The sequence below is a fragment of the Piliocolobus tephrosceles genome, chromosome 10, assembly GCF_002776525.5.
Source record: "Piliocolobus tephrosceles isolate RC106 chromosome 10, ASM277652v3, whole genome shotgun sequence".
Classification (NCBI taxonomy): Eukaryota; Metazoa; Chordata; class Mammalia; order Primates; family Cercopithecidae; genus Piliocolobus; species Piliocolobus tephrosceles.
In genome coordinates this window covers 10,711,584-10,723,329 of record NC_045443.1, presented here as the reverse complement: position 1 = coordinate 10,723,329, position 11,746 = coordinate 10,711,584, and the positions used below count along the sequence as shown (strand labels likewise).

The window sequence follows — 11,746 nt, the reverse complement described above, 5'->3', positions numbered from 1 at the left end:
TTTTTTTTTTTTTTTTTTTTTTTTTTTTTTGAGGTGGAGTCTCGCTCTGTCGCCCGGACTGGGGTGCAGTGGCCGGATCTCAGCTCACTGCAAGCTCTGCCTCCCGGGTTTATGCCATTCTCCTGCCTCAGCCTCCCGAGTAGCTGGGACTACAGGCGCCCGCCACCTCGCCCGGCTAGTTTTTGTATTTTTAGTAGAGACGGGGTTTCACCATGTTAGGATGGTCTCGATCTCCTGACCTCGTGATCCGCCCGTCTCGGCCTCCCAAAGTGCTGGGATTACAGGCTTGAGCCACCGCGCCCGGCGATTTTTTTTTTTTTCCCCGAGATGGGGTCTTGCTCTGTTGTGCCAGGAGTGCAGTGGCGTGATTACAGCTCACTGCAGCCTCAACTTCCCCAGGCTCAAGCGATCCTTCCGTCTTAGCCTCGAGTAGCTGGGACTATAGGTACAAGCCACCACACCCAGCTAATTTTTGTATGTTTTGTAGGTACAAGGTTTTATTATGCTGCCCTGGCTGATCTTGAACTCCTCGGCTGATCTGCCCACCTTGGTCTCACAAAGAGATGTTTCTTTTTTTTCTCTTTTTTGGAGACAAAGTCTCTCTCTGTCGCCCAGGCTGGAGTGCAGTGGTGCGATCTTGGTTCACTACAACCTCCCCCTCCCAGTTTTCAAGGGATTCTCCTGCCTCAGCCTCCCAGGTAGTTGGGATTACAGGCATAGGCCACCACACCAGGGATAATTTTTGTATTTTTATTAGACATGGGGTTCACTATGTTGGCCAGATTGGTCTTGAATTCCTGGTCTCAAGTGATCTGCCCGCCTCGGCCTCCCAAAGTGTTGGGATTAGAGGTGTGAGCCACCATGCCTGGCTTCTTTTTTTCTAATATATGCATTCATTGCTATGTATTCCCATCTAAGTACACTTTTACTGCATTCCACAGATTTTATGTTGTATTTTTATTTTCATTTTCCATCGACTTGTATTAATTTATTATTATTATTATTATTGTTATTATTATTATTATTATTTTGAGACGGAGTCTCGCTATCACCCAGGCTGGAGTGCAATGGCATGATCTCGGCTCACCGAAACGTCAACCTCTGCCTCCAAGTTCAAGCGATTCACCTGCTTCAGCCTCCCAAGTAGGTGGGATTACAGGCATGTGCCACCATGCCTAGATAATTTTGTATTTTTAATAGAGACGGGGTTTCTCCATGTTGGTCAGGCTGGTCTCAAACTTCCAACCTCAGGTGATCTGCCCACCTCAGCCTCCCAAAGTGCTGGGATGACAGGCGTGAGCCACTGCACCCGGCCAACTAATTTAAAAAAATTTTTTTTGAGACAGAGTTTTACTCTTGTTGACCAGGCTGGAGTGCAATGGCAAGGTCTTGGCTCACTGCAACCTCCGCTTCCTGGGTTCAAGCAATTCTTCTGCCTTAGCCTCCCAAGAAGCTGGGATTACAGGCACCCGCCACCACGCCTGGTTATTTTTTGTCTTTTTGTCAAGATGGGGTTTCACCATGTTGGCCAGGCTGATCTCCAACTCCTGACCTCAGGTGATTCGCACACCTTAGCCTCCCAAAGTGCTGGGATTATAGGTGTGAGTCACCACACCCGGCCTCCACTGACTTTTAAAAAGTTAATGCTATATAGACAGTTGCATATATACAGATGCAGTGTTCAATCCTATGCAGATTTGGAGAGGGCTCCACAGAGGAATTATGGAGAAATCAGTGTTTATGAACTTTAGTGCATCAGAATCATCAATGTATAACAAAATGAAGAATCTTCTGCTCTTTCTCTAAGGATTTCAATTTGGTGTGTCTGTGGTGGGGCAAGAATACGTACTTGGCCACCACCTTCAAGTGATTCTGATTCAGATGCGCTCACTAAATGCAGCTTTCTTACTTTATACCAGTATTTCTCAAATTTGAGTATGTACCTGAATCCCCCTGAGGGCATGATTGCCAGATCAATACAGGATGATCCGTTTACTGTGAATTTCAGATAAACAAAATATAATTTTTTAGTATGTGTCTCAAATACTGTAATATTTGGACAAATAATCTAAGTAAAATTCAAATGTGCTTCCTCTCTAAGTATCACGAGTACTTTCAAATTAGGAGTTTACATTTCCCTTGTGGCAGATATTTGTGATGATTATTTTGTCTTTTTAGGACATTTCAAAATATACAACCTCATCAAAGGATTTTCCTCTTCATTACTGTTTCTCCTGTTAACTTTTTCTTAATATCTCCATCCTCCTTCTGTGGTCACTCCAGAAACAAAAAGCTCCAGAGAAACGTTACAACTTATTTTTCATATTTTTTCCTCTTTTCTTTGTTTCTCCTTTTATTTTCACACTTCTTGCTCCATTTCCTCTCTCTGCCTCTGCTCTCTGTCTTTCCTTTGTAAGTCTCTGCTTTTGCCCAAGTTGTCCTGGACAAAATGAAATTTCTACCAGGGCTCCCCTCCTTCCTTGCTTCCTTTCTGTTTTCTTCTCTTTTTCCTTCCTTTCTGCTTTCTCCCTCAGCCATCCATGTCAAAATTAAAATCTACAGAAACAAATTAGGGAGTTAGAGTACTGGGGACCAGCCTACATTATTGTCCATAAGGAGATTCTGTTCTGACAGTCCTCTTGCTAGAACAAGTTCCAAGTCAGGAAAGAAAAGAAAAAAAAAAAAAAAAAAAAAAAAGCAGGGGACTGGGGAGAGCTTCAAGAAACAATTGCTTTGCCTGAGGATCTGTTAGGAGAGTGATGGATGGCACTGCAGTTAGGACTTGGAGAACTGCAGGAAAAGGAGGGGAGTCATTGCCAGGCAGCATGAGGGGAGGAGGTGTCTAGAAGAAACAGCCATTCAGGAAGAGCTTATGAAAGGGGTGGAGAATGCACTGCCTGTGTATGCTGTAAGACCTTTCTGCAGACATTGTGTCTTTGTGAGCTGACTGCAGAGGCCATGTGCATGTGAAATGTATGAGAATGTATGTGTTGCTTATTTCAGATCATGGATGAACCTGTGTGAATTGCTGACTGCAAGAAACATAGTGGATTGTTGAAAAGATCTTGCAGCCAGAGTGCTTGTTTGTGGTTGTGTGGTATGTGTGGCTGACTTTTTGCCAAATGCACTGTTCTGATTCCAGCTCTGAAAGTTTAGTGGAAGTCTGGCAGATTAAGCCAAGACACAACAAAGTCAGAATTTAGAAGAAAATATGGGGGCAACATGAGAGGGAAACAGAAGCTGTTACAATAAGAGATAAGAAAAGGGAGATTTAGGGAAAGAGGAATGAGAAAACAAAAGATAAATAATAGAAATTATTTTCTTAGGAAAATTTTAAAGAAGAGCAGAAAGAAAAACAACACATTCTTTCAGATGTAGGCACTGTATACTTTTAGTTCTTCTGGTACTCCAGTTCTTAGTCTCCCTAATTTCTTTCTGGATGGTTTATCTTGAAATAATGTATATTACAGGTATATTTTGGTTATACCAGAGGATATTTAAACCTTAACAATTATCCAGAAATGAGCATTACCGTTTTTAGATGATTAAAAAAAATTGTTCTAAAGGAGGGCTGTTGAGCATAATGAAAGGAAATTCAGTTTTGATCCAGGGATTAATTGAACAGGATTAGAGAATTTGTGTGTGTGTTTAAAATAATCTGTGAAGTGCACGACATATTTCTTTTTTTTTTTTCTTGAGGCAGAGTCTTGCTCTGTTGCCCAGGCTGGAGTGCAGTGGCAGGATCTCAGCTCACTGCAGCCTCGGCCTCCTGGGTTCAAGAGATTCTCCTGTCTCAGCCTCCCAAGTATCTGGGATTACAGGTGCCCACCACCACGCCTGACTAATTTTTTCTATTTTTAGTAGAGACAGGGTTTTGCCACGTTGGCCAGGCTAGTCTGGAACTCCTGACCTCAGCTGATCCGCCTGCCTCAGCCTCCAAAAGTGCTGGGATTACAGGCATGAGCCACTGTGCCTGGCCGTGCATGACATATTTCAAAATAGGGATAATAAAATACACCTTATCTCCACAGTCTAAAGATGGTTATTGTTATTACTTTATTAGCAAAATTTAACAGGGGCTACCTATACATGGAATAAGATATTTAACTTAGTCATGAGATTTTCTTCTAGATTTGGTAAACACAAGGACAGCATAACTTTTAGATTGAATGTGGGCTGAAAAGAGACGTCCTAGTTGGGAGCATCCTAGTTTTGCTTTGTTGCCAAAACATTATAACTACATATTTTGATTTCAAATTGCAACCATTATAATGTCTCTCTTTCCCAGCATTTTGCTTAATATTTTAAACTGAAATAATTAATAGAAATTATATTTCCAACACTACTTTTGCTCCATTCATTCGTCTTTCTTTTGTTTCATTCAGCCATATTTTCCTCCTGTACTTATTCTACTCTTTTTTCCATCTGCCTCTCTCCTTTGTTATTTCTTCCCCTCTGTCATGCTTCACTGGATTTGATTAAAGTCTCCTTCACTTTTTCCTCATCCTTCTCTCTTTTCTTGAAATCACTCCTTTTCAGGTTTGTCTTTCTCCCCATTCCTTTCTCTGGTGTCTTTGTCTCCAGCAGAGGGGGTCTGATGGTGATGCAGAGGTGGGGAATGAGGCCTGGGAGAACGCAGGCTGGGTATAGGGAGGAGAAAAATGGGGCTTCAGCTGTTTCTGCAATCAGCCTACAAAAGGCTGACTACAAAAAACCTGCCTCTGTAAATCTCCCCTCTTCCACCCCCTCAAAGGGTCTACTTCCCCACCTTAAAGTCCACTTCCCCCATCCCCATTTCTCTAGTGACATCACTCCTTACCAGCTGTGACTGTCAGGGACTCTGACCTACTTTTGGCCACTCTATTAGGCAATAAGCCATGTTCTCTCCACTAAACTCAGGATTTTCTGCTAAACCCTCTTTGTCCCAGCATGCCAGTGGGTCCCTTTTTAAACCTCAAAACATTTTACAGTTACCTACAATACAGTCATTTTTTCATGCCTGAAGTTCGAGAAAAAGCGTAATTGATAAAAAGCTTGTATGACTGTAGAAAATCCATTTATGACTTAAATGGAGTTATACTTTATCAAAATAGAATCCATACGTATTTGAAGAATCATGTATGTGTTGGTAACAATTTTTTGTTGAATCTTTAGAAGTGATGCTCAGTTAATGGATTCTTAGTTCCTTTGTGGCAAATTATAATGTATGTACCATTATTTTTCACACGTTAGGAAATGCTACTTAAGCATGAACCCAAACAGCAGGCATTAATATCTAAGTAAAACTTTACGAAGAAGTTGGGGGAAACTGCAGACAATCCTTTATATAGTCTTCGAGGGATTACAAAAAGTGTTTGACAAAGCAGTTAAGAGCATGTACTTTGGCTACCTGGATTCAAATATTGGCTCTGCTATTTTGCTAGCCGAGTGACTCTGGACAAGTTACTTAACCTCACTGTGTCTCCGTTTGCTCATCTGTAAAAAGAAGATAATACTCCAGGCCAGGTGCAGTGGCTCACGCCTGTAATCCCAGCACTTTGGAGGACCAAGGCATGTGGATTATGAGGTCAACAGATCGAGACCATCCTGGCCAACACGGTGAAAACCCCTCTCTACTAAAAATACAAAAATGAGCTGGGTGTGGTGGTGCGTGCCTGTAATCCCAGCTACTTGGGAGGCTGAGGCAGGAGAATCACTTGAACCCGGGAGGCAGAGGTTGCAGTGAGCCGAGATTGTACCATTCCACTCCAGCCAGGCGACAGAGCGAAACTCTGTCTCAAAAAACAAAACAAAACAAAAAATAAAAGAAGATAATCCAAACCCAGTAGGGTTAGAACTTTCCATGTTCTAAGATATGATAGGTTTATTATGAGACTGGGGACAGTGATGTAACTATGTGTTTCAAGTATTTCTACGGTGTGATCCTCATGCCTAAGTCTACATTTTTTTGAGACTGAGTCTTGCTCTGTCCCCCAGGCTGGAGTGCATTACCTGCAAATTCAGTCATGTTTCCCTGCACCAAGAGAGGTTTTTTTTTTTCTTTAATATTTGATGCTGCCTCTATTCTTTAGATGAGAACACTTCTAATGTGCTTTTCCATAGTTTCTTATCTCATTTTTTCTTCTTCCATTCTTCCCAGTTTGTTATACTTCTAAGATCCTCCCAAAGACAGGGAAATCAGGACTGGGAAATTGCTGCCAATGATTTAATTTCATTGCCTCATTTTCTCTTCAGTCAGAGAGGACTAACAATATTTGCTCAACTTTAGAATGTTGCCTGAGGCTACAATGAGTTTATAAATGTTGAGGGCTTTAAATAAAGAGCATTTTACAAATGGTTATTTTGGTCTCTAAGACACTGTGCTCAAACTTTCATATGTCTAAGGATCATTTAGTATGCTTATTCCAAATGCAGATAAATGGCTGATTTTAGACGCTTTTGAGTTACTCAAGAAATGCAGGTACACAGGCTGATTCAGGTCAGAGGCAGAGGTCAAGGAATCTGCATTTTAAATAAGCATTCCAGGTAATGTCTGTGTGGTAGAGGGAAAAAAAAAATCTTAACCACATACAATTAAAGAAGTAGGAGGAAACCCACATCATGTTTCTGGCCAAGACTGTTTCTTTCCACCCATTCTTTCTCTTCTATGATTCAGTCAATGTATGGTCTTTCCTCCCTTTGTGTCTGGAATCTGCATTTTCTTAGCGTAGTTAGAGAGACAGCTCAGTTTAATGTGCTGAGATGGAGCGGGGAAAAGGAGGAGGGATGTGGGTGGAGAAAGCCTAGATCAGTGTTTAGCTATTCTACTGCAGACTGTTGTCAGGCTGGTTCTAGCCGGCTGGCTCCAGGCGAGAAAGCAGTGGGGAGAGCTAGATTTACTGCAGCTACCGCTACTGTTCCTTATTTGCTAGTGAAGGTTCTGACATTAGACACCAACCACCTTTTCTCCAGGCACATGAATTTTGCAGCAATAATGTTAGATAATTCACAAAGAACACTATTTTAGGTCCTGATGATAACCATCTTAAAGATGAAATTCTTGTTTACAATTCTCTTTACTACTTCGAGGCCTTTAGTTTTGATCAGATCCCTGCTAGTTGCCTTGTCTTCAAACCCAGGGGGAAATGATTTGCAACAGATCATGTGTACAGGGCACTTAAAGGTTTTTGCTTGACCTGCAATAGACAAACCATTTATTGTTATTTCATTTGTAAATTATGTTTTTCTGACTGATGTAGATGTACACCTATGTACTCAAGTAGAATCAGACATGGGGTTGACTGGACCTGGGTAACTAACTCTGTTAGGGGAGATTTTGTTTTCATTAAACCCTCACTTTTATAGGCCTTCCCCCCCCCGTACCTTCATATTATCCCACCAAAACTAAAATGCTTTGTATTACAATTTTTTTTCTTTCTTTATTTTGAGATGGAGTCTCGTTCTGTTGCCCAGGCTGGAATACAGTGGCACTATCTCAGCTCACTGCAACCTCCGCCTCCCAGGTTCAAGTGATTCTCCTGCCTCACCTCCTGAGTAGGTGAGATTTCAGGTGCCCACCACCACGCCCAGCCAATTTTTGTATTTTTAATAATAGATGAGGTTTCACCATGTTAGACCAGGCTGGTCTTGAACTCCTGACCCTAGGTGATCCGCCCACCTCAGCCTCCCAAAATGCTGGGATTACATGCGTGAGCCACCACACCCGGCCTGTACTGAAAATTTAGTTATCATATTCTAATCAGCTAATCTGACCGACTAGCTGAAATGGCTAGATAACATGTGTATTTCAGCACAACCAAATAGTTAATTCTAATATCTCTGTTGTATAAACTTGGTCTTTACCCTGGCTGTGTATTAAAATCCCCTGGAGGGCTCTGACAAAATATTGGTGCCTGGACGCCAATGCTAATTTAATCAGTTTTTGGAAGCTCTCCTGTTGATTCTATTTTTTTAAAAAAAAAAAAAAAAGTAGAGCTAGGGGCCAGGTGAGGTGGCTCATGCCTACAATCCCAGCACTTTGGGAGATTCAGGTGGGCGGATCACTTGAGGTCAGGAGTTCAAGGTCAGCCTGGCCAACATGGTGAAACCCCAAGTTTCTACTAAAAATACAAAAATTAGCTGGGCGCCTGTAATCCCAGCTAATCAGGAGGCTTAGGCAGGAGAATCACTTGAACCTGGGAGGTGGAGGGTGCAGTGAGCCGAGATCTTGCCACTGTACTCCAGCCAGGGTGACAGAGCGAGACTCCGTCTCAAAAAAGCAAAACAAAACAAAACAAAAAACAATAAACATAGAGATAGCCTCTCCCCGTGTTGCCCAGGCTGGTCTTGGACTCCTGTACTCAAGCAATCCTCTTGTCTCAGCCTCCCAAAGTGTTGGAATTACAGGTGTGAGCCATCACACCCAGCCTCCTGTTGATTTTTTTTTTTTTTTTTTTTTTTTTTGAGACAGAGTACCCATCTGTTGCCCAGGCTGGAGTGCAGTGGCCCGAGGTTGGCTCGCTGCAACTTCTACCCCCAGGTTCAAGCGATTCTCCCACTTCAGCCTCCCCAGTAGCTGGGATTACAGGCACCTGCCACCACACCCGGCTAATTTTTGTATTTTTAGTAGAGACAGAGTTTCACCATGTGGGCCAGGCTGGTCTCAAACTCTTGACCTCAGGTGATCCACCTGCCTCGGCCTCCCAAAGTGCTGGAATTACAGACATGAGTCACCCTGTCCGGTCCCTTCTGTTGATTCTCATGTGTCTAGGAATAAGAGCAAAAATCTGGAAGTGTTTTGGTGCAGGCAAAGGATGAACCCTAATTTCATCTCAAAGACATTACTCATCCATAGAGTTGTTCTCACACTCATAGGGATATGCAGTAAATATGTATAACTATTTATATGATTATCACACATATCTGAACATTGTATAATTTCTCTTTGCTATTTGACTGTTTGGTATCAATTAGTCTTGAATAATAATAGCTAACATTCATTGAGACTTACTATGTTATGCATTATGTTTGCGTTACCTCATTCATCCTTCTATCTTAATAAAGTGGTGCTAATATGATCTTCATTTTATTGATGAGAAAATTGAGGTTTATGGAAGTTAAGCAATGATCTCATGCTGCTAGTAAATACAGCTAGGATTTCAAATCAGATTGATCTGACTCCAGACATGCTAGGTTACTTACAGTATGTCTTCCCAGGGAATTCAACTGACCCCCGCTCCCCCTAGAACTTCCTAAAAAATATTAATTCACTAGTTAAAAATGAGTTGTGCATGATTATGCCAAGAACAACTACTTAAAGTATTTTTGAGCAGGTGTTGCTACCCAAAGGAGATGTGAGTCCATAGCTGCCTAAACATATCAACCATGAATGCTCAAAGATTATGACTGAATATATGTACAGCCTTTCTGAACCTTGGGTTTCCAATATGGAAATGGTATAAATAATTTTTGCCCCCTTATTACTTCATACAGAAAGTATGATGTATGAATTTGATCATTACTCACATAAACATTATCTTAACAATATCACGATAATGGTAATCTGTTTAAGCCTTATCATTGGCTTTGTTTTTTTAAATACCCTCCTGAGCTTTGTTTTACTCCCTATTAGCTTAAGTCAAAAGCAACGTTGTTATATACATGAGAATATCTTAGAATGTGTATGGCACACAGTAGCAATACATTGAATAACAACTTTTTTTTTTTTTTTTTTTTGAGCAGAGTTTTGCTCTTGTTGCCCAGGCTGGAGTGCAATGGCATGATCTCGGCCTGAAATCTCCACCTCCCAGGTTCAAGCGATTCTCCTGCCTCAGCCTCCTGAGTAGCTGGGATTACAGGCATGCGCCATCACGCCTGGCTAATTTTGTATTTTTAGTAGAGATAAGGTTTCTCCGTGTTGGTCAGGCTGGTCTTCAACTTCCGACCTCAGGTGATCCACCTGCCTCAGCCTCCCAAAGTGCTGGGATTACAGGCGTGAGCCACCGCACCGGGCTCTGAGAAACAACTTTTAAGGGCAAGCGGCACGTGAGTTAAAATTATACTTCCTATGCAGTTTCACCAGTACAGCCCACTTTTTCTGGAGATGCACAGTTACCACCAATTGGATTCCTTAAGAGTGGGACTGAGGGGATAGCTTAAATATTATTATTGATCCTCTGTACAATTTTTTCCCTGTGTCAATTTCACTATGTTTATTTTGCCAGATTTTCAGTGTTAGTGTCTCTGTGCTCAAGCTTCCCTTGATTACAAAATGCTTCTCTTGGTCTTTGAATTGAATATACTTTATGTCCCAGGGGGCTGAATATCAGAGTGGAAGTAAATAGCAACGTTTTAGTTCTGTAGACCTTATCCCCTTTGTTCTCAAGATAGTGTATCTATCTTATAGGGAGTTTGTTCCTCTAAATTTTGTAAAACTAGACGCCTATCCTAGGTTACTCACTGATGTAACATTACAATAACACTAAACACTTTGAGCAGCACTTGATCTGTGTCAGGTGTTAAATATTATACACTTATTAACTCATTTACTCCTATGACAACTCTATGAAGTAGGTAACTATTTTTATCCTCACTTTTACAGCCTATCAGATAAAGATACAGAGAGGTTAAGTTACTGCAGAGGATCACATAGGTAGCGGAATCATAAATCCAATCTGGGCCGTCTGGATCCAGAAGTTACCATCCTGGGTTATGCTACATCTCTTAAAGGACTCTCGAGACGCTGAAAGAAATGTGTCAAATTTTTTAAAGCAGAAAATGAAATTGGCGATTGAGAGAGTAGTGAAAAGTTGTTGGCTGAGGTCACTGAAACAGGGCTGAGACGAGCAAGAAGGCAAACTGGTGAGCACACTACTGTACCTCACACCTGGTGTCTCTGGTGACTGACATTATTTGGAAGTGAATCTTCCATGTAAACCTGGAGGTCGTCTGTCGCCCTTGAGAAAAAAGGAATAGCGTAGTTGAACATTCATATTCTTAGCCTCCTTTGGGCTATAATTTTATTTTTTATACCTAGTTTTAGAATTTACAAAATGCTCTTAAAATATCTCATTTCATTCTCACGACGACTCTGGACTGTACTTTTATCTTTTCACAACAAAGGCTCTGAGGAAGCGTAGCAACTAACTTGTCCAAGGTTTACACTGGTTTCTAGGGGGCAGAGCTGGCACTATCCACCGCTCCTGTATCTCCAAACCCGCTTCAGGCAGGAAATTTATCATGTGGTTTTAAATTTGCCTCTCAATATACAGAGATACTGTCTTTACTCCGGTCACGGATAAAGACCTTCTAGGTATGAATGATCTTTGTTTCCGTATCTTTGCCTACCGGAGGGAGGAACCACCTTAAGCGGGGACTCCGGGCGGCGGCCGGCAGAAGGGCTGGGCGGGAGGCGTGGGGATGCGGGCAGGACCCTGCACCCGAGGGGCTCGGGGGCTCGCGTCGTGGCTCCAGGCGCAGATATATGGGGCCTGAGCAGGGAATGTGAGGGCGGGGAGGGCGTACAACGGAAGGGACTAATCTCGCGGTTTCGAGTTGGGAACAAACCTCGCCCCCACCCCCCATCCGTTTCCCTTTCTCAGTGAAGACGGTTTGGGGGCGGGTGGGGAGGCGCGTCCTCGGAGCGCCCTCGCGCTCCCTTTTCGCTCCCCGCGCGCGATCCATCGCCTCTCTTCCCCCGAGGCCAGCGATGGCTCCGGTGCGGGCGAGGAGCTGGGAGGGCGGGTCTCCACGCAGGTGTCAGATCCGC

General features: G+C 42.6%; 1 protein-coding gene across 1 annotated transcript in view; it reads left to right on the top strand.

Annotated features, from left to right (window-relative positions):
- The window catches only part of RIMKLB (ribosomal modification protein rimK like family member B), a 111,596-nt gene that overhangs the window by 6,521 nt on the left and 93,329 nt on the right, over positions 1-11,746 (top strand). The gene's annotated exons all lie outside the window — the stretch shown is intronic.